Genomic DNA, 24,000 nt, shown 5'->3' with positions numbered 1-24,000 from the left:
CTGCTTGGCCTCCGACCGCAAGGCACTACAGAGGGTAGTGCGTACGGCCCAGTACATCACTGGGGCAAAGCTTCCTGCCATCCAGGACCTCTATACCAGGCGGTGTCAGAGGAAGGCCCTCAAAATTGTCAAAGACTCCAGCCACCCTAGTCATAGACTGTTCTCTCTGCTACCGCACGGCAAGCGGTACCGGAGTGCCAAGTCTAGGTCCAAAAGACTTCTCAACAGCTTCTACCCCCAAGCCATAAGACTCCTGAACAGCTAATCATGGCTACCCGGACTATTTGCACTGCCCCCCCACCCCATCCTTTTTACGCTGCTGCTACTCTGTTAAGTATTATGCATAGTCACTTTAACTCTACCCACATGTACATATTACCTCAACTACCTCAACTAGCCGGTGCCCCCGCACATTGACTCTGCAACGGTACCCCCCTGTATATATAGCCTCCCTACTGTCACTTTATTTTACTTCTGCTCTTTTTTTTCTCAACACTTTTTTTTTGTTGTTGTTTTATTTTTAAAATAAATGCACTGTTGGTTAAGGGCTGTAAGTAAGCATTTCACTGTAATGTCTGCACCTGTTGTATTCGGCGCATGTGACCAATAAAATTTGATTTGATTTGATGGTGAAGCATGGTGGTGGCAGCATCATGCTGTGGGGATGTTTTTCAGCGGCAGGGACTGGGAGACTAGTCAGGATCGAGGGAAAGATGAAGGAAGCAAAGTACAGAGAGATCCTCGATGAAAACCTGCTCCAGAGCGCTCAGGACCTCAGACTGGGGCGAACGTTCACCGTCCAACAGGACAACGACCCTAAGCACACAGCCAATACAACGCAGGAGTAGCTTCGGGACAAGTCACTGAATGTCCTTGAGTGGCCCAGCCAGAGCCCGGACTTGAACCCGATCGAACATCTCTGGAGAGACATGAAAATAGCTGTGCAGCGACGCTCCCCATCCAACCTGGCAGAGCTTGAGAGGATCTGCAGAGAAGAATGGGAGAAACTCCCCAAGTACAGGTGTGCCAAGCTTGTAGCGTCATACCCAAAAACATTTCTAAAAACCTGTTTTTGCTTTGTTAATATGGGATATTGTGTGTATATTGATGAGGATTATTTTTTTTTTTAATCCATTCTAGAATAAGGTTGTAACGTAACAAAATGTGGAAAAAGTGAAGGGGTCTGAATACTTTCTGAATGCACTGTATTCCCACTTTCAAGGAGCTTTCCGTTTTGATAGGGTTATTTTGCCTAAAAACCTTTAGGCCTACCTAATAAAACAATTTAAAATACAACTCTGCATCGCTGCCCAGCCTGGCAAGAATGACCCGAAGGGTGTTTAGCATCCCCAGTGGCTCTTCAAGTGTGGAGAGGATATTCTCCACTGCTGGCCTGCTCTCCAGGCACCAGGCATGAGCCTGAAGCCACAGACTCTGGCCAAACTCATGTTTCCTAAATTAATTCAAAGGTACTGTAGACTGAGCCTAATAAGGCATTTTTCGTTTTAATTGATCTAGATTATAATTATTTAATACAACGAAATGTTGTTTAAATGCTGAGCGCTTAACGTTCCTGCCAGTTTAGTGTCGCACTCGCAAATGCTTCACAATGTATTTCTTTGTAGGCTATAGCCTTGAAATAATTGAAACAATAGGCTAATAATATAGCCTAAATAATTATGTTTCATTCCTTCTTAGACTACCTGTCTGGCTCCTGACCTATTTAGAGTGTTTATATGCTGTTTAATATGACATGTAGCCTATTTGAAATGATGAGCGCTTCTTACATTCACCTTTTCATGTTTATTAAAATACTTTTCATTCAAATTAAATGGTTTGGTTTCAATACTTCAAAACCAAATGGTAGGTCCAGGTAGTCACAAAAATAGATGGGTGTTGGTTAAATTGTGATTTTAATGAATGGAGCGAATTCGGCGCGGCAGGTTTTTTCCTGTGAGCGCGATGCGGTTTTTAGCGGAGCGGTTGGGAAGGATGTGGAGCGCCAGAAAGCACCGCTCCATGAGTGATGAGCGGGACTTCCGACCGCTCAACTCCACTCACATACTCTGCCCCCCACTACCTCAGACACACACACACACACACACACACACACATGCGCACACACACACACAAAAAAACCTGAGGGGATGTATTACCGTGCAAAATGGTCAAAACAGACTGTACACACACACACACACACACACACACACAGTTACACACAAGCTCTGCTGCTTCCTAATAATAATCCTATCTGCTTGTGCTGCAGTGTAACACCTCAAATGGAAAGAATGACTCTGCAAGGTCACTTCCAGTGAGAGAGAGAGACACACACACATACACACAAACTGGTAGGCTGGCTGCACAGAGACAGAGAGGCAAGGTTAACTCTGGCCCTGCCTGACCTTCTGAGGGGGTCAGGGTGGAGAGAACTTTAGTCTGTTGGGGACATTTTGTTGGTCCCCACAAGGTCAAATGCTATTTACATTTACATCATTTAGCAGAGGCTCTTATCCAGAGCGACTTACAAATTGGTGCATTCAACTTATGATAGCCAGTGGGACAACCACTTTTTTGTTTATGGGGGGGTGGGGGAGTAGAAGGATTAATTTTATACTATTCCAGGTATTCCTTAGAGGTAGGGTTTCAAGTGTCTCCGGAAGGTGGTCAGTGACTCCGCTGTCCTGGCGTCGTGGGGGAGCTTGTTCCACCATTGGGGTGCCAGAGCAGCAAATAGCTTTGACTGGGCTGAGCGGGAACTGTGCTTCTGTAGAGGTAGTGGGGCTAGCAGGCCAGAGGTGGATGAACGTAGTGCCCTCGTTTGGGTGTAGGGTCTGATCAGAGCCTGAAGGTAAGGAGGTGCCGTTCCCCTCACAGCTCCGTAGGCAAGCACCATGGTCTAAGGTTAGAATTAGTGTTAGGGTTAGGAGCTAGGGTTAGGGTTAAGATGAGGTTTTTGGGTTAGGGTTAGGGTATGGGTTAGGGAAAATAGGATTTTGAATGGGACTGAATTGTATGTCCCCACAAGGTTAGCTGCGCAAGAGTGTGTGTGTGTGTGTGTGTGTGTGTGTCAGAGGGACTAAGCAGACACGAGATCCTCAGATGACAGTGTTGTTACATTCCGGCTGGGCTATGGGAGCTCCGGGTGGCTCTATGATCACAGCAACATGCTGGCCCTGCCGTAGTAGCACTATCCCACCTCACACATTCCCACTGTGCCATCCAAGCGCTATTCACAGTGTGTGTGTGTATTCTGGGGACAGAATGTGAATGTCTAGCCCCCTAACATATTGTCTCTGCTGTATGGTGACCCCTCACCTCTGACCTTTCAGAGGCTGATGCAGCGTCACTATGGAAACCACAGCCCAACAGTAGTTGGTACAGTAGTATTGTTTTGACACTTACAACACAGAGACAGTTAGGTGTGGGTAAGGCTTCCTACAACACAGAGACAATTAGGTGTGGGTAAGGCTTCCTACAACACAGAGACAATTAGGTGTGGGTAAGGCTTCCTACAACACAGAGACTGGGTTGATTAGCGAGTGTTAGGGTGGTGGTGTGACTGGGTATCGTGTCTCCACTGGAGTGGCAGGGGAGGTGTGGGGAAGGAGAGTGGAGACATGGGAGGCAGGGAGGGGGATTGAGGGGGAGGCAGGGAGAGGGGAGACATGGAAAGAGGAGGAGGGGGAGGCGGAGGGGAAGAGTATTGACTTTCACTGTGTCTCACTTGAAGCGTAAGTGTGTTTGTCAGTGAAATGAGATCTCCCATCAGCTGTCTGCTAGAGCCCGCCTGTCAAGAGGGTGTGTGTGTGTATGTGGTGGGACGATCTCCTTTCAACACTGCCCTATCAGCCCTTGAACCTGTCCCCATACTGCTGCTTTTCCCTCCCCCCTCTATCTCACCCTCTCTCATTCCATCTCTCTCTTTTATTTACTGTACGTTCCTCTCTTCTTTCGTTCCTCACTCTTTCTTTTCATCATTCATTTCTGTCAGTTAGTCTGTCTTAGGACAAACAAACAGCTGTTTTTATGACTACAGTCACAAGGGTTTCTGTAGTGGTCCACACACAGCTCAGTGTATGTTTGTGGATCTATGGCTCTATGACAGAATGATAACCCAGGTGGAAGCACATGGACACACACACACAAAAAACCTGTCCTGTGTTCAGAAATGAGAGAGAGAGAGAGAGAGAGAGAGAGAGAGAGAGAGAGAGAGAGAGAGAGAGAGAGAGAGAGAGAGAGAGAGAGAGAGAGAGAGAGAGAAGAGAGAGAGAGGAGAGAGAGAGAGAGAGAGAGAGAGAGAGAGAGAGAGAGAGAGAGAGAGAGAGAGAGAGAGAGAGAGAGAGAGAGAGAGAGAGAGAGAGAGAGAGTCTCTCTCTGCCCTTTTTCCATCTTTGTGTGTGTGCGCGTGTATTTGTGTGTGTGTTTCCTCTTATAGGGTTATCAGGTCACCTAGGGACAGAGGGTAGACATGGAGGAATGACACTGATAGAAAGATGTTTGGTTTGACCCTCCTGTCCTAAATTACCCATCATTCCACACAGGAAGTCCTCATCCCTCAGGGTCTGAAGCAGCTTGGCATTGCTTCCTGTTGTACTGGAGCCATCCTATTAGGTCCTGTTCACAGAGTACGGGGATGCATTGGAGGGAATGTTGTGTGTTTTATATGTTTTGGGAGCGTTGGTCCTCTTTAGTGAATAACCTGGGATAACTGTTAACATGTGATCTCATGCTTTCATATAAGCAGAGCTTGTGTGTGTGGGACATTGTCTTTGGGAAGTGCATCTGCCCTGGCTGAGTATCACACTACCACTACATGAGATGAACAATAAGCACATAATCACTGTAATTACATTTCTAAAATGATGCTCTTAAAGCCATTCACCACACACACACACACAACATAATGCTAATGACACGGATTAGACACACATATAAATGCATACACATACTGACATAAAGGTACATGTGTGTGGCCGTGCACACGCACACACAACACACACACACACACACACAAACTGTCAATAATGGTAATGACAGGCATTAGAAGTATGCTTTGTATAGCATGTAAATGTGACTGTCTTTCTGCAGTGGACCCTCTCAATCCTGATGTCATTACACACTTTGGTTGAGACAATCACAGGCTGTTGATATCACTCACATTGTAAGCATTACATCTTTAAATGTATCAGGAAGCCTTGTGTAGCTTTGTAATTTTTTCTGAAACACTGAGTATTATATCCATGGTTGCCTTAAAGAAGTAATGGATCGTAGAACTCTCTCAAGCTCTGTGGGAAGGGATGGTTTATTTTATTGGACACTGTTTGAACTGGTTTAAATATCTTGTTTACATCGTCATTGAACTAAGATGCACACAAATGCGCACACTCACACATATACACACACACACATGCTTGCGCGCACACACACAGAGCGAGTTCCACAGACTGTCCCACCTTGAGCCTCCCAATGCCTGCCCTCCTCTCCCTCCTCCCCCCGCTGTGTTTCTCCTCAGGCGGATGAATGGAGGTCTTTATTCCCTGGAGAACTGGTGGGAAGAAGGAGAAAATGAGAGAGAGAGAGGGGGATGAGGGGAAGGGGTCTGTGAGAGTAGCCACAAGATCAACACTATTACAGCTCCTCTTTTCTCCCTCTGCTTTTTCCCTCTCTTTCTCTCCTCCCCTCCCTCTCTTCCCCCTCCCTCTCTTCCTCCTCCCTCTCCTCCCCCTCCCTCTCTTCCCCCTCCCTCTCTTCCCCCTCCCTCTCTTCCCCCTCCCTCTCCTCCGCTTTAAGTGCGGCGGACACAAAGGCGTGTTAGTATTCATGGTGTTTGTTTGCTGAGGAGCTGTCTCTCTCTCTGTGTGTGTGTGTGTGTGTGTGTGTGTGTGTGTGTGTGTGTGTTTGTGTGTGTGTGTGTGTGTGTGGCTGTCAGACACAGAGATCACAGAGAACCACCACTCTGAATGGAGCTACCAGGAGGAGAGGGTGTGTGTGTGTGTCTCAGAGCATGGTTCCCACAGGGGGAGAATGGTCCTCTTCAGAACAGAGAATGAAAAGGAGGGATGAGATAGGAGAGGGGGGCACGAGGGCAAATATCGTGGTGTCAAAGGAGGGAAGGAGGGAGAGAGAGCCTGTGTGTTCACTGCTCATGTGATAATATCAATCACTCCATTTAGGAGGGAACTGATAATAAGAGGGTCTGGGCTCTGCTTTCTCTTTTTTTATGCTGTTCCCCTCTCCCTCCCGTCCCCTGCTCTCTCATTCTTTTACCAAAACCTTCCCCTCCCCCTTCTCTCTCTCTCTCTCTCTCCCTCCTTCTCCCCCCTCCCTCTCTCTTTGTCTGTCTCTGGACAGCTGCCCAGTTCTTTACAGGGAAAATGAAACACTCTAACCACCAGGCACACCGCCAAATAAAAGGCTGCAAAAACAACATTTGAAGGGCTGTGTGTGTGTGTGTGTGTGTGTGTGTGTGTGAGAGACAGATTTGGGTGGGGCAGTGTTAGTGTTCTGAAATAATGTTCTGAAATAAGTATTCTGATTCCCTCCAAGCTGGAGTTTGAGTTTCTCCAGAAAGAGACAATGAAACAGAGAGAGGATATGGGCAGGGTCTAATGTTGAATTTGCAAATATACTTGGTGTGCAGGAGTACCAGTTCACATCTGTTTTCTTCTTAGCACTCTCACCAGTAAAACCTCAGTATTCTGTTCAGTCCAGTACCTCTCTTATACTGCTGTCTGCAGAGTGTGTTTGTTGTTGACCACAGGAACTGATCTAGGATAATCTTTACCTCCACAACCATCAGCAGGGGGAACACCAAACTGACCTCACTGATTGGCAGGTCTGTTCTGTTGTCGTTTAAGGGCAGAGGGGGTGTGTCTTAGAGCTGGGTCATATGGAACAAAATCCACATCGCCATAAATTGCCTGAATTGATGCGGTAATGATAAATAGAACGATAAGTTTATAACATTAATGTGCACCACAGTTGTTGTTTTTTACCTTTTAAACTGCAACTACTAGTTTGACTGTTGTATAGTGATGGGGGATAAAAATCGATGCAGTTACATATCGGGATATAATTCGTTACGATATATCGCATCGTTTTGACAATATCACAATATTATTTTTGCGCTAGTTAGCTGTACCTGCACCAAAACTCCAGTATTTTTCCTTCATAGCTTGTTTTCCATCTTCTTTTTAAATAGGGAACCAATTTGTTTTCAGCACATTATGTCCATGACTGATCAAAACTTGTTTTGTCATGGCTCCCTCTTGTTTCTCTGCACCAGACATACAGTGCATTTGGAAAGTATTCAGACCCCTTGACTTTTTCCACATTTTGTTACGTTACAGCCTTATTCTAAAAATGATTAAATAAAAAAATGTTCCTCATCAATCTACACACAATACCCCATAATGACAAGGAAAAACAGGTTTTTAGAAATGTTTGCAAATAAATACCTTATTTACTAAGTATTCAGACCCTTTGCTATGAGCCTCAAAATTGAGCTAAGGTGCATCATGTTTCCATTGATCATCCTTGAGATGTTTATACAACTTGATTGGAGTACACCTGTGGTAAATTGAATTGATTGGACATGATTTATATAAGGTCTCACAGTTGACAGTGCATGTCAGAGCAAAAACCAAGCAATGAGGTCGAAGGAATTGTCCATAGAGTTCAGACAGGATTGCGTCGAGGCACAGATCTGGGGAAGGGTACCAAAACATTTCTGCAGCATTGAAGGTCCCCAAGAACACAGTGGCCTCCATCATTCTTAAATGGAAGAAGTTTGGAACCACCAAGACTCTTCCTAGAGCTAGCCTCCCGGCCAAACTGCACAATCAGGGAGGTGACCAAGAACCCGATGGTCACTCTGAAAGAGCTCCAGAGTTAATCTGTGGAGATGGGAGAACCTTCCAGAAGGACAACCATCTCTGCAGCACTCCACCAATCAGGCCTTTATGGTAGAGTGGCCAGACGGAAGCCACTCCTCAGTAAAAGGCACATGACAGCCCGCTTGGAGTTTGCCAAAAGGCACCTATAGGACCCTCAGACCATGAGAAACAAGATTCTCTGGTCTGATGAAACCAAGATTGAACTCTTTGGCCTGAATGCCAAGCGTCACGTCTGGAGGAAACCTGGTACCATCCCTACGGTGAAGCATGGTGGTGGCAGCATCATGCTGTGGGGATGTTTTTCAGCGGCAGGGACTGGGAGACGAAAGATGAATGGAGCAAAGTACAGAGAGATCCTTGATGAAAATCTGCTCTGGACCTCAGACTGGGGTGAAGGTTCACCTTCCAACAGGACAATGACCCTAAGCACACAGCCAAGACAATGCAGGAGTGGCTTCGGGACAAGTCTCTGAATGTCCTTGAGTGGCCCAGCCAGAGCCCGGACTTGAACCCGATCTAACATCTCTGGAGAGACCTGAAAATAGCTGTGCAGCGACGCTCCCCATCCAACCTGACAGAGCTTGAGAGGATGTGCTGAGAAAAATGGGAGAAGCTCCCCAAATACAGGTGTGCCAAGCTTGTAGCGTCATACCCAAGAAGACTCGAGGCTCTAATCGCTGCCAAAGGTGCTTCAACAAAGTACTAAAGAGTCTGAATACTTATGTAAATGTGATATTTCAGTTTTATTTGTAATCTAGTTGCAAAACTTTCTTAAAACCAGTTTTTGGTTTGTCATTATTATGGGGTATTGTGTGTAGATTGATGAGGGGGAAAAAACAATTTAGTCAATTTTAGAAAAAGGCTGTAACGTAACAAAATGTGGAAAAAGTTGAGGGGTCTGAATACTTTCTGAATGCACTGTGTGTCTATCTATGTCTCTCTCTTTTTCTCTCTCTCTCTCTGTGTGTGTGTGTGTGTTATCCCTAGAGGTCAGAGTTCAGACCCTGTGGATCAGCACTAATCACTAACTACTACTTCCTCTTCCAGGTCAGAGGTGTCACTTCCTGGTTTAGATAACAACACTGTTGGTCTCTTATTTAGTCACAAACCAAGCCCCTTATCCACCCCTAGCCTGTTGTCTCTTTCATATCTACACTGCCTAGGAGGTAGGGGTCGGTTTGGGATTGTGTAACAGTGTCAGACACACACACACACACACACACACAGAGCGAGAGAGGCCCTGCCACTGATGATGTAACACTCAGGGTCAAAGCGGAGCTCTATGGGTAACGTGTGACTCACTCCTCTGTGGCAGTAAAGGTCACTGTGACTCATCAAGTTCTCTGTGTGTGTGTGTGTGTGACTCTTCATCTGACTCAACACTCATATGAGTAGACTGACTGAAGGCCTTTTGACAACAGAAATAAGCAGTACATACAGTATGTGCCCTGGGATTGTGCTCCATCCTGGTAAGTGTCTACAGACAGGATCAATTCCATTATGATCAGTCAGAGTGCCTCATGAACTGTCTGCTAACCCTGCCCTATAGACACTTCTGTAGATCTGGAGGCATTGGATGGGTATGCAATATGGTAATGTATTAATATGGTACTAGTATATGGTAGCAATAAGCAATATGGTAGTAGCTCTACCTTGCCCTCTTATAGACTATATGTGGAATTGTCACCATATTTCTGATTTGGTACACAAAGTTAGGGGCTAGGGGTGGATTTGAGATGTCAGTGTTGGGCTGGCTCAGGGTTAGTCCCTCTATTGCAGCTCCCTGCCTGCCACCCCCTGCTGTCAGCTAGTGGTACTCACACCCCCTGCTGTCAGCTAGCGGTACTCACACCCCCTGCTCTAGCGGTACTCACACCCTCTGCTGTCAGCTAGCGGTACTCACACCCCCTGCTGTCAGCTAGTGGTACTCACACCCCCTGCTGTCTGCTAGTGTTACTCACACCCCCTGCTGTCAGCTAGTGGTACTCACACCCCCTGCTGTCAGCTAGTGGTACTCACACCCCCTGCTGTCAGCTAGCGGTTCTCACACCCCCTGCTGTCAGCTAGCGGTACTCACACCCCCTGCTGTCAGCTAGCGGTACTCACACCCCCTGCTGTCAGCTAGCGGTACTCACACCCCCTGTTGTCAGCTAGCGGTACTCACACCCCCTGTTGTCAGCTACCGGTACTCACACGACACTGAGCCGGAGGAACTATGGGACTGACATAATAGTGGTAAAATAGAGATAGTGGGTAGTACGGAGAAAAGGAGGAGGGGTGGGGGAGAGAGAGGATGGAGAGAAAGACAGAACAAGAGCAAGAGAGTAGAGGAGGCAGAACAAAAAGCTGAACAAGTGCCAAGAAACCATCCAGCTTCAACCAGACAAGGGGAAGTGGCCATGCATCCTTCCTTTATTATCTCTGTGGTGACTTTGTGGTTAGAGGGACTAATGTCACAGCTCATAGAGAGAGGGGGAGTGAGTGAGCTCATAGAGAGAGGGGGAGTGAGTGAGAGGGTGGGAAATTCTCTCTGATGTTAGATTAAAAGCACATGTTTCTTTTAGTTATATTTGGTACTATTGACTATGTGTTCTTTTTTTATTTTACCCATATTTTACCAGGTAAGTTGACTGAGAACACATTTTAATTTACAGCAATGACCTGGGGAATAGTTGAGGGGGGGGGGGAGGGGGGATGAATGAGCTGTGTGGCCCTGTAATAGAGAGGGTATTGGCAAAAAAGGTATTCTAAGCTGCCTGTCCATTCTCAGATATCCGGGTCATTTGAGTTAGAATGACTGGCACCTGATACAGACACGCTATCACCTTACACACACACACAAAGTTATCTTTCCAGACTTATCTCAGAGCATCCTGTGAATGATGGCCTGTACTCTGCAGATAAACCGCCCTGTGTGTCCCTGTGCATGAAACTGTGTGTGTGTGTGTACCTGTGTATCTTCGTGTGTGTGTGTACCTGTGTATCTTCGTGTGTGTGTGCAGCCTGTGTATCTTTGTGTGTGTGTGCAGCTGTGTATCTTTGTGTGTGTGTGTGTGTGTGTGTGTGTGTGTGTGTGCAGCCTGTGTATCTTCGTGTGTGTGTGTGTGCAGCCTGTGTATCTTTTTGTGTGTGTGTGTGCAGCCTGTGTATCTTTTTGTGTGTGTGTGTGTGTGTGTGTGCAGCTGTGTATCTTCGTGTGTGTGTGTGCAGCCTGTGTATCTTCGTGTGTGTGTGTGTGCAGCCTGTGTATCTTCGCGTGTGCAGCCTGTGCATCTTTGTGGGTGTGTGTGTGCAGCCTGTGTATCTTTGTGTGTGTGCAGCCTGTGTATATTTGTGTGTGTGTGTGTGTGTGTGTGCAGCCTGTGTATCTTTGTGTGTGTGTGTGTGCAGCCTGTGTATCTTTGTGTGTGTGTGTGTGCAGCCTGTGTATCTTTGTGTGTGTGTGTGTGCAGCCTGTGTATCTTCGTGTGTGTGTGCAGCCTGTGTATCTTTGTGTGTGTGGGTGTGTGTGTGCAGCCTGTATCTTTGTGTGTGTGTGTGTGCAGCCTGTGTATCTTTGTGTGTGTGTGTGTGCAGCCTGTGTATCTTTGTGTGTGTGCAGCCTGTGTATCTTCGTGTGTGTGTGTGCAGCCTTTGTATCTTTGTGTGTGTGGGTGTGTGTGTGTGCAGCCTGTGTATCTTTGTGTGTATGTGTGTGTGTGTGTGTGTGTGTGTGTGTACAGCCTGTGCTCTGCAGATAAACAACCTGCTGAGGAGAGAAGCAGAATGAGTCTCACTCACTGACTACTGATGGGATGGTAGTAGAGAGAGAGAGACGCAGTGGTAGAGGAGATGTGACTGTGTTTGGCTGTTATGCTTTGTTCCCTGCAACCACTGAGCAGAGATGCATCCCGTAAAATAGCTGTCACAGGCTCTGGTTTCACTGGCACGTCATGCTTATCGGTCTATAGGTGAATCTGCATAATTTAGTGGAATTAAATTGCCGCGTGTGTATTTTTGTTAGTCGTCATGTATCTTATTTATCACACAGCTTACAGAGCCTATTATGAGCGGAATATCATCTCAGCGCTAGAGCTGCTGCTGCAGATCCTCAGCTGTTGATGCTGGAGTGAAATGTGCTTTCATTGCGCAACAATTCTAAATACAATCGCGTGTATCGCGTGTTAAAAACTGTTTTGATGGCCATGATTAAGAAGAGCTACTATTTTTATTTCTCAACTGGTAATTGAAGCGCATCTCCCATTCACCATTCAAGTGCATAGGCAACAGTAGGCAGGCTATCAGCGCGTCACCCGCCACTTTGCAATGTGAGCTGGAGGCAGTATGCATTTTGAAAAATGATACTTAATTGTTTGAAACCTGAATGTTTTACTTCTTATTATGAGCTACTGTATGTCTTACCTTGCTTCAAAGTAGTCTAGGGAAAATCCGACCATTGAAACGTGGAGGCAATTATTTTATAAAGACTTCCTCATATGTCATTGAAACCATTTCTCTCCTATTCTATTGGTTTTCATATCAACTTTCTTTCGTTGTCCAGAAGCCAAAGGTACAATCCTAGTCATATTAGCAACCCATGCTAGTCGTTGCATCTTTAGATTCCCCCTCTTTCTAAGTTTCTAATGGAGATTTTCATCTCTGTCACATATGGAACATGTGCGCTGTTTAGAATGGTGTTTTTACATTTGGGTCCATTAATTTAACAAATGGTCAGTAAATTTAAATCTTCCCGGTCACGTTGTCCGGCGCCACATTTTCCTAACGGAAACCCTGGTGCGTGCTTGTACCGGCTGAGAAGCAAAGATGTGGTTAGCTTCATCTCTCTGTAGCTCAGCACATTGGGCACGTCCTTGCATCATAGGCTGAGCCTGCTAATAGACAAAATCACAGACACACACACACATTCGCTGCTTTACATGTCAGCCCCTTTAGATTCTGTTACTGTGTGTCTAGTGGTACACACCACAGTGTTTGGACTACTGTGTGTACTGTATTCATGTTTAAACAACAAGGAGTTAGGGATTCAGTTATTCAGACATCCTTCGCTGACTGATTTGAAGATAATGATCTCTCTCTCAGCACTGAATGTCTTTACCACAGGAATTGAATTGCTCTGTAAACAGCGTGTGTTCAATATAGTTTTGAATGCTTAAAGAGATAGTTCATCCAAAATCTATATTTGGGTCAAATTACCCTTAACTTGAGTTGTCTGAAGGCCCATGGTGACAGAATCCACAATAATCCATTATTTACTTCTGGCTACAGCCTGTAGTTAGCATCGTCAGATTTCATGAGTGGTTCCAGGAGAACCGATGTTAGCAAAGCTGCACTGCAAACCTCAACTTCCTCAAAAAGACTTCAAACTAAGTTCGGTAGTTGGTGGAGTTAGAAGGGATTTTTTACGTGAATACTGCTGAAATAATTGCTGGAATTTGGTTACTCAGAACTGGAGCTATTTCCTCATGTAGCCACAGCACACAGCATCTCTATGTGTCTTCCAGTGATGGCGCCATCCGCCTGGTGAAGGCACTTCAACGTGGATCGCTTTCCAGACCGGTAAACATAGGAAATATAAGAGCATTTGAAAATTATAATTTTATTGGAAAAATAACAACAGTCTCGCAGTGAGGAAAACATGGACAGGTTCTTCACGAGTATCAATGATACCAAACTTAGTTTGAAGTGTTTTTGAGGAAGTTTTGGTTTGCAGTGCAGCTTTGCTAACATCCGTTTGTCTGGAACCACTGATTAAATCTGACGATGCTAACTCCAGATAAGGGTAATTTTACCCAAATATCGATTTTGGATAAACTATCCCTTTAACTACCAACAGACAGTTCATAGTAGACTTGAATATAAGCTGTTGTCCCCTACTGTATGTTGATGTTGCTCCATAAAGACCAGCTGTACTGTATGTTCCAATAGTATGAGTCCTGATCTCTGTCTTCTTTATGTTTCTCTCTTCAGACCTATGAGAGACCCTTCAGAGCAGCAGAACCTAGAGAGGGGGGGCTACTGCAACTACTGGGGGATGTCACCCCCCCCAAACACCAGCCCAAGCCCTCTATCCTACACACCACACCACTGCCCCCACACACACTCACACACCAACCCCAACAGCAACACACACAGCCACCAAAACTCACACACCAACATACACACAGTCCAGCCTGGGCCACGCCTCCCTCCGCATCTCCAGCCAATCCAGTGCATGCTGAGCCTAGCAGAGAACCAGCGGGAGCCAATAGGAGCCCTCTCTCTGACCTGGCCCCTTCCTTCCTCAAGCCTCCAATGAAGAGCGTCCCAGGAAGCCCCTCCCCTCGCTCTTATAGCCCCTCCCCCCATCGACACCTGAGCCCTGATCCCGTGTTGCCCGTAGTAACGGACGCTAGCATTCTAAACCTGACCTCTCTCTCCAGAGGGCGGGGCTTACAGGAGGTCAGTGAGCAGCTGTTTGGAAACATCAAGAGGAAGTACGGCAGGAAGGACCCCCAGAGGACTCAGGGTAATACCCACAATGCAGAGCTGCCATTGGGGAGGAGGGCAGAGAAAGATGCGGAGAGTCCAATAGTTCCAGATGAAAGGCAGAAGTACAGGAGGGAGGAGACCCCTGAGTTGGAGAGAGAAGAGAAGGAGAGCATAGGGAGGACAGGAGAGGAGGAGGAGGAGATGGAGAGGGAGATGCCAACGCTTGGTGCTCCTGTGCTGATGGAGGAGGGAAAAGGGAGGAAGAGGAGGAGGAGGCGGTCTCTCCAGGAGTCACTCACCCAGGAGGACCAATCGGAGCAGCAGCAGGGCACTGACATCACAGAGAGGAATGAATCAGGGCCTCCGGAGCCCAAAGTGTCCCACAAAATGAAAGGTCACAAGATGGACTCATACAGGAGTGAGTCTAGGTCAGGTCGGGGTGGGGAGGGTAGCCAGCCAGAGGCAGACGGGGACAGAGGAGAGAATGGGGAGAAAGGAGAAAGAGCAGAGAAGGAAGAGAGAACAGCGAGAGGAGACAAAGGAGAGAGAACAGGGAGAGGAGAGAGAACAGGGAGAGGAGAGAGAACAGGGAGAGGAGAGAGAACAGAGAGAGGAGAGAGAACAGAGAGGGGGATGAGTGGGGCCGACATGGAATCAGCCATGATCCAGAGCCGGGTGAGGAAAAACCCAGTTGGCCGTCCTAGATCATCCACAGACTCCCACAAACACCCTGACCCTAACCCCAGACTGCCTAGCCCTAACCTCAACCATATCCCTAGTCCAAGATCCAGCCTCAACCCTAACCCTAGACCGCCCAACCTATGCCCCAGCCTTAACCCTAACCCCAACACCAGCCCAAAACCCAGCCCTTACCCCAGACCCCCCAAGACCAAGGACCGGTGGTCCTACCTCAAGTCCCGAAGCTCCCCCAGCCTGATCCAGAGGGAGAGTGGCCACAGTCCCCTGACAGCCATGTCTGAGCCCCCCTCTGCATTCCCCATCACCCCCTCCAGCCCTCTGTACACCAACACAGACAGTCTGACTGTCCACACCCCCGCCAAGCGCAAACGAGGCCGTCCCAAAAAACAACCCCTGCTCACTGTGGAAACCATCCATGAGGGTACTTCCACCTCCCCCCTGAGCCCTCTGGCCCGGGACAGCCCCGCGGGGCTCAGCCGCAGGAAGAAGACTCACGCGCTAACCACACTAGCCCAAATCGCATCTGGTTCCACTAGCCCCAATGCTAATGGGTTGAAACTGAAGCGCAGTGAGAGTGGCCATGTCAGGTCGGTGAAGAGGCTGAAGCTGGGGAATGTGCAGAGCATCCTGAATGAGATCCTATCAGGCTCCAGCCAACATGGCAGCCTGGCGCTGAAGTCCGCCTCGGCTCCCGTCTCTTCCACCATGACGGCCATGGCCTCTACCATTGAGGCGCATCTGGGGAAGCAGATCAACGTCAGTAAGAGAGGAACCATCTATATCGGGAAGAAGAGAGGGAGGAAGCCACGCTCCGACACCCAAACCCTTCCCCACAGAGGCGGGGCCAAGCCTCTTTTGCCTGTCCCCATGTCCAGCCTGTACAACAGCCTCCTAGTGCCTTCCACCCTCCCTCCCAGCTCCACTACCCTCCTCCTCAGACCCAGTCACACCCTATCCTCTCTGTGCCCCCCCGGCCCTCGCGGCACCTACTCTGACGCCACCATGCCCAGCCTGCAGCCCATCAGTACCCTGCCCTCTAAACCCCCAGGCAGGGGGCTACTGGGGGCCGGCTGGAAGCTGTCTCCCCCGCGCCTCCTGGCCAACTCCCCGTCCCACCTATCTGAGGGGGCAGCGTCCGTCAAGGAGGTGACGCTGTCACCCATCAGCGAATCACACAGCGAGGAGACCATTCCCAGCGACAGCGGCATAGGAACGGACAACAACAGCACCTCTGACCAGACAGAGAAGGGAACTAACGCACGACGCAGGTATCTATCTCTCTATGAGTGAGTGAGTGAGTGACTGAGTGACTGAGTGCGTGAGTACGTGCATGCATGAGTGTGTTAGTTAGTTAGTTAGTTAGTAGTGAGTGAGTAAGTGAATGCATTAGTATGTTCATTAGTTAGTAGTAAGTGAATGAGTTAGTGAGTGTGTTAGTTAGTTAGGTAGGTAGGTAGGTAGTTAGTTAGTCGATGTTGCCCAGGGGTTTGGTTGAAACCACAATAGCAACATTGTACATCCAGTTGACAGGTTTATGTTGTGTGTTGCAGATACTCATTTGACCTGTGTGGGTTTGAGGCTGCGGAGGCTGCAGTTCTGGAGGCATCCAGTCGCGGCAGTAGGGGTCGCTGTGTGCGGCAGGCGGCAGTGGTGGACAACTTCCTGTCCCAGCAGGAGAAGAAGCAGAAACACCGCAGGAAGAGGAAGTGCCTGCAGAGCCGAGACCACCTGCACTTCCTGTCTGAGCTAGAAGAGGTATCAAATCAAACTTCCTATTAAAATCTCATCAAACTTAGTGTAGGAGTAGGATGAAGTTACCACTAGACTTATTGTATATTATGTCACAGAGATTTTAGAGGAAGGGTTCATTGTGATGTCTGGAATAGAACAAATTGAAACCCCATGTGTTTGATGTGTTTGATATCTTTCCATTCATTTCATTCCAGCCATTACAATGAGCCCATCTTCATATATTTCTATATAGGCCCACAAGTCTCCTCTGGTATTATACACTGAGTGGACAAAACATTAGGAACTCTTTCCATAACATAGACTGACCAGGTGAATCCAGGTGAAAGCTATGATCCCTTATTGATGTCACATGTTAATTTCACTTCAATCAGTGTAGATGAAGGGGAAGATTTTTAAGCCTTGAGACAATTGAGACATGGATTGTGTATGTGTGCTATTCAGAGAGTTAATGGGCAAGACAAAATATTTAAGTGTCTTAAACGGGGTATGGTAGTAGGTACCAGAATGTTAATAAAATTGGCACAAGTAATAGCACATTTCCATGGAGGCTGCTAGCTAAATATGCTAACGAGCGCAAACAGATTTTTTTTGGTGGGGGGAAAAGACAGGCAATCCAGCTCATAAAGTTATACATATATAGGTAGCTACCGAATGTCATTTTTGGTGAGTTTGGACATTTACAAGCGAATGTGAACGAGAGACATTGTGCAAATGAACAAAGTTTTGAGGCATGCTTGTCTGAAGGAAGAACAGTACTGGCTCTGGAGCAGCATGTGTACACGCTGTGTCTGTGTGGTGTCTGGAGTCGCTAGGGCAACGGGCCTGCCTGCTCTACTCGAAGAAGGGGGGGAAGGAGCAGATGGGCCGAGAACGGAGAGGAGAAAAAACACAAGGAAATCAAGATAGCAGGCAGCTGTAAATATTTCTCAAAAGAAAGCTCACATTATATGATGCACCATCTCTTTATTAATTCAGCCACTTACTTAGATAACTAGCAAGTTAAACTAAGGGGTTGCGTTAATGCAGAATTCTGCAGTTATCATACAGAAAAAAATATACAACGCATAAGAAATATCTGCGTTTTGTAAACTCAGATCTAAAATGCTTCTTATTGTAATTTCTGCTCGGCATCAGACTAATTTTATGCTTCTGTTGCACTTCTCCACTCGGATAAGAATTCACAAACGGGCATTCTATTAGCAGACAGCACTCTGATGTGTAACTACTTTTCTCCAGGACATTTCTCGGTGTAGCCAACTTACTTTTCTCTGGTAAAATGCAAGATTAACTTTAAGCAAAACATTAGGAAATGTAGCTGGCTACATTCTTTCTATGATAAACATTATAAATATGATAGCCATGTATCGTTTTTGCAAAAAATACCTTGCTTTTTCATTGTAAGCTAATTTACAAATGTGTGGCTACCACTTCTGTTGTCATCTAAAGAAAATGAAGCTATTTTCTGCCGAATGTGTTGCACTAATGTATTTTCTGTGAAGTAAAACTATACAGTGAGGGAAAAAAAGTATTTGATTCCCTGCTGATTTTGTACGTTTGCCCACTGACAAAGAAATGATCAGTCTATAATTTTAATGGTAGGTTTATTTGAACAGTGAGAGACAGAATAACAACAACAAAATCCAGAAAAACACATGTCAAAAATTTTATAAATTGATTTGCAATTTAATGAGGGAAATAAGTATTTGACCCCCTCTCAATCAAAAAGATTTCTGGCTCCCAGGTGTCTTTTATACAGGTAACGAGCTGAGATTAGGAGCACACTCTCTTAAAGGGAGTGCTCCTAATCTCAGTTTGTTACCTGTATAAAATACACCTGTCCACAGACGCAATCAATCAATCAGATTCCAAACTCTCCACCATGGCCAAGACCAAAGAGCTCTCCAAGGTGCATCTGAAGTTTGCCAATGAACATCAGAATGGTTCAGAGGAGAACTGGGTGAAAGTGTTGTGGTCAGATGAGACCAAAATAGAGCTCTTTGGCATCAACTCAACTCGCCGTGTTTGGAGGAGGAGGAATGCTGCCTATGACCCCAAGAACACCACCCCCACCGTCAAACATAGAGGTGGAAACATTATGCTTTGGGGGTGTTTTTCTGCTAAGGGGACAGGACAACTTCACTGCATCAAAGGGACGATGGACGGGGCCATGTACCGTCAAATCTTGGGTGAGAACCTCCTTCCCTCAGCCAGGGTATTGAAAATGGGTCGTGGATGGGTATTCCAGCATGACAATGACCCAAAACACACTGCCAAGGCAACAAAGGAGTGGCTCAAGAAGAAGCACATTAAGGTCCTGGAGTGGCCTAGCCAGTCTCCAGACCTTAATCCCATAGAAAATCTGTGGAGGGAGCTGAAGGTTTGAGTTGCCAAACGTCAGCCTAGAAACCTTAATGACTTGGAGAAGATCTGCAAAGAGGAGTGGAACAAAATCACTCCTGAGATGTGTGCAAAACGTCTGACCTCTGTGATTGCGAACAAGGGTTTTGCCACCAAGTACTAAGTCATGTTTTGCAGAGGGGTCAAATACTTATTTCCCTCATTAAAATGCAAATCAATTTATAACATTTTTGACATGCGTTTTTCTGGATTTTTTCTTGTTATTCTGTCTCTCACTGTTCAAATAAACCTACCATTAAAATTATAGACTGATCATGTCTTTGTCAGTGGGCAAACGTACAAAATCAGCAGGGGATCAAATACTTTTTTCCCTCACTGTAGTTGCATGCCACTGATTACTCTTGAAGCAAAAAAACACTGTTGGCTTTCAATATAAAACGCGACCCATGTCAATACACAGCTGGACTCACCTGCTCCTGCTTTCTCCAGTTGTGCTATTTACAAACAATCAAACATGTCACTGGCTCAACTGTTCTGGAGAACTATGGTAAGCTTCATAATGTAAAATAATGTGACAAGTGAAATGAAGAACGCGATCTGCTTTATTTCCTAACATATTGCACAAGTTGACTGCAGGTATTTACTTAAGAAATAGCTACAAATATTAAAATGTATTGAAAAACTTCAAATAAATAGTTTAGACGGTATTGACGCTATTGTAAAACCATCACATGGCTATTTCCAAATACCACGGTATACGGTATACTGCCTAAGCCTATTATCCAGTACTGATTTAATATGACTGTATTAAATGATCCAGTACTGATGTGGCCTCCTCCTCTCCTCTGCCAGGTGGTGGTGAAGCTGCAGCAGCTACATGTGTCTCACCGACGGTACGCCTCCTGCTACCCCCAGCACCCCTACCCCTCCATCTTCCGCCTCAATTTCCACCACCACTACTACCCCCTGACCTACGACCCCTACCCCTGTGACCCCGCCCCTTACTTGCGCAGGACCGCCGAGCTCAAGGCCAAGAGGAGGCGCGGCCGGCCCGCCAAAGCCAGTGAGCCAATCACGTCCAAGCTGCCTTTTGTCCAGGGGTTTGGGTATCCACTTGCAGGGGGGAACTACTATGCACCGTATGCCATGCCTTACGCCCCGCCTCTGAGCCTGGGCTACTACCCCCCAGCACCCCCCCTCTACCTGCCCCACCATCCCCACGGCCCTTCACCACCCTCCCACTTCATGAGGCCTGCCGTCCCCCCTCCTAAGTTCCACTCTGGGGGTCACTCCAAGCTCCAGGCCGGAGCCAAGCTACGGACGTCTAGCGGCCCACTACAGGGTTCCTCTGGTCGGGGAGAAGGACTGGGATCCCTGGGCGGTGATGGTGGTGGAGGTCTTGGAGGGGTGAGGCTCCACAAGAGGAAACACAAGCACAAACACAAGCACAAGGAAGAGACCCCCCTCCTCTCACCCCATGACAGACAGGAGCTGGGCGGGCTCTTCAGTGGTGCCAAGACCAATGGGCTGCTCAACCTGTTGACTGACAGGCGGGAGATGAACAATCCGAAGCGTCAGGAGAAGCAAAGGGGGGGTGGGCGAGGCTCTAGAGGGGAGTCCAGAGGAGCGATGTTTGAGTCGGACCCTCTCTCTTCTATCTCCATGGACCATGTCCAGTTCCGCCCACGTATGCCCGGACAGCCAATGAGCAGCTTCCTGAGCAGCTACAGCAGCCAATCACAGCGGCCAGAGATGACCTCTGACCTTTTCAGATTGCGGGAGGAGGGCAGTGGGCGCGGCAGAAGGAGAGGTTTAGCAGTGTTCGGAGAGGAAGGGGTGATGTCATTCCACAATGCCAGGAAAGAGAAGAGCCAGGAAACAGAAGAGTCGTTCCACAATGCCAGCCCCACTCTAACAGGTAACGACTTATTACTGACAGTCACAGGCTTATTACCATGTTATAATACAGCCCCACTCTCTCCAGATATCTGATTGTTCAGATTTAGCTCCAAATATATTTTTGTACCGATGCACTGCATGTATTAATTCCAGTCCCTATAGTGAAAACAACATCAGTAATTCCTTCTTCTTCATAATTTTAATGTAATACTTTTTTTTTGACATAAACGGTATATATATGATATGGATAGCATATAAGATTTCTTCCCAGTTTTCAGAGCAGACAGGTGAACATGTGTAAGCCTATAGCAGACAACGAGGCAGTCAGCTCCTAAAACACTAAATACTGAACAAATGTGTTTTTGGTACATTCTGTATTCTGAGTGCAGCGAGCACATCTGGCCAGAGCGAGAGAGAATGAAACGCATGGCTGGAAAGGACTATAATTCACCAATCTCTCCCTCCCTCCATCCATTCCTCCCAGCCTGCCAATGGTTGGTCCCAGAGATATATGATTCTCAGGTTGTGATTTATATTCTCCAGACAGGCAGTAAAAGGCAGTGGCTGTGTTAACAGAGCTGGCCACCAGCCAGGGCTTTAATGAGTGGGGCCTAGTCCAGTGGAGGGGGAGAGAAGCCAGGGGCTCACTTAGATTACATCCCCCTACCCGGGGGACCTGCGGGGGTTGACTCACACACACTACCCCCTCGCCCTAATCCCCCTTTTTTCCCCCCTTTTTCTCTCTCCCTTCCTCCATCTCTCCTTCTGCTCTAGACAGGTTATACCCCTTATTTTTCTCTATTCCCTCACGTCACTCTCTCCTCTCCCTGTACCCTATCTTTTCACCTCTACTCCCTCTCTCTCACTACACTCTCCCCTCTACTATACTCTCTCCCCTGTCTCCCTCTCTCTCCTCCCTCTCTCCTCTCTTCACTCCCTCGCTCCTCTCTTCACTCCCTCTCTTCACTCCCTCTCTCCTCTCTTCACTCCCTCTCTTCACTCCCTCTCTCTCCTCACTCTCCTCTCTCTCCTCTCTCTCCTCCCTCTCTCTCCTCTTTTCACTCCCTCTCTCTCCTCACTCTCCTCTCTCTCCTCTCTCCTCCCTCTCTCTCCTCTCTTCACTCTCTCCTCCCTCTCTCTCCTCTCTTCACTCCCTCTCTCTCCTCTCTCTCCTCTCTCCTCTCTTCACTCCCTCTCTCTCCTCCCTCTCTTCTCACTCTACCAGCATGACTTACTGCTATGCTCCACAGGCCAGCCCGAGCCCAATTAAAACACACACACGTGCACTTACACTCTCTGGCATACACACACACACACACACACTCTGATCTAAAATTCATATTATTCTCCACTCTTGTGTGATTGAATGTGTTCCTAGATAATTTCCTCCCTGTGATTGGGTGTTTATCTGAACCTGATTTGAACTGTGTGTGTTTGTGCTCCCACTAATCAGCAGGTTCCACTGCAGCTGACAGCAATCTCACAAAATCATTTGTATAAAAGCAGGTCATCCTTTTTGCAGAGTTAATGAGAGTGATGTTCTCTGCGCGTGCACACACACGCACACGCACACACACACACACATGCACGCACACACACACACACACACACACACACACACACACACACACACACACACACACACACACACACACACACACACAAACACAAACACACAATAGAATCCTTCCTCCTGCAGTTGGCTGAATGCTCTGGATAGCAGTGTACCTTAAACACAGATCTAGGATCAGCTTACCATAGCCAAATCTTAACCAATAGGGTGAAGGACACAAAACAGAACTGCCCTCAGATCAGATCAGCCACAGAGCTATAGACACTGAAGAACTGCTGAAGGTCATAATTTTTATGATGCATATATGCAGCTCATACATTTCTGCTACTTAGTGTGTGTGTACGTGTGTGTGTCTGTGTGTCCGCACCTCATAAATTGCTGCTACTCAGTGCTTAGTGTATTAGACTAATGACTCTTTGTCTCAGTAGAAGAGAGGCTATGGACAGGAGGCTTTATTATACGGACACTAAATGCTTTATTCTCATCACATCTTTCATATCTATAAACACTCAATCATGATCATAATATGATGAAGATCTCAAAACCTTTGGGCAAGTTTACAATTTTAGAGTCAGGAGTAAACAGTTTGTCTTTTGAAATCATCAGCAAGCATTTGATAGCTTGGAATACCGATGATGGACAGATTATGAATGAATTTGTGTCATACTTCCTGTTGTCTTTCAAGTAATATTATACTATTCACATTTATATTGGTCTATCTAGCACATTAATTGTTAGTTAGGACTGTGTTAGTACTGTTACATTGTCATATCTTAGAACACTTCTGAGGAAAACCCAGAGATACTGAAGAACCACAGTGAATATAAGAGCGAGAGAGGGAGAGGAGGATGGCGAGAGCAGGGAGGATAGAGAGAGGGAGAGAGCAGGGAGGATAGAGAGCAGGGAGGATAGAGAGAGGGAGAGAGCAGGGAGGATAGAGAGAGGGAGAGAGCAGGGAGGATAGAGAGAGGGAGAGAGCAGGAGGATAGAGAGAGGGAGAGAGCAGGGAGGATAGAGAAGGAGAGAGCAGGGAGGATAGAGAGGGAGAGAGCAGGGAGGATAGAGAGGGAGAGAGCAGGGAGGATAGAGAGGGAGAGAGCAGGGAGGATAGAGAGGGAGAGAGCAGGGAGGATAGAGAGGGAGAGAGCAGGGAGGATAGAGAGGGAGAGAGCAGGGAGGATAGAGAGGGAGAGAGCAGGGAGGATAGAGAGGGAGAGAGCAGGGAGGAGAGAGAGCAGGGAGGATAGAGAGAGGAGAGAGCAGGGAGGATAGAGAGGGGGAGAGAGCAGGGAGGATAGAGAGAGGGAGAGAGCAGGGAGGATGGAGAGAGGGAGAGAGCAGGGAGGATGGAGAGAG

General features: G+C 47.2%; 1 pseudogene across 1 annotated transcript in view; it reads left to right on the top strand.

The window, feature by feature from the left end:
- The window catches only part of LOC311141825 (SET-binding protein-like), a 45,327-nt pseudogene that overhangs the window by 15,462 nt on the left and 5,865 nt on the right, over positions 1-24,000 (top strand). The window contains exons 3-5 of the transcript in view: positions 13,863-16,330; positions 16,613-16,817; positions 20,025-21,090. The product of the transcript in view is annotated as an SET-binding protein-like (transcript). The remainder of the gene's footprint in view (positions 1-13,862; positions 16,331-16,612; positions 16,818-20,024; positions 21,091-24,000) is intronic.

This window comes from Coregonus lavaretus, assembly GCF_964263955.1.
Source record: "Coregonus lavaretus genome assembly, chromosome: 14".
In the NCBI taxonomy this organism is placed as follows: domain Eukaryota; kingdom Metazoa; phylum Chordata; class Actinopteri; order Salmoniformes; family Salmonidae; genus Coregonus; species Coregonus lavaretus.
This window is presented reverse-complemented; position numbering and strand designations above follow the sequence as displayed.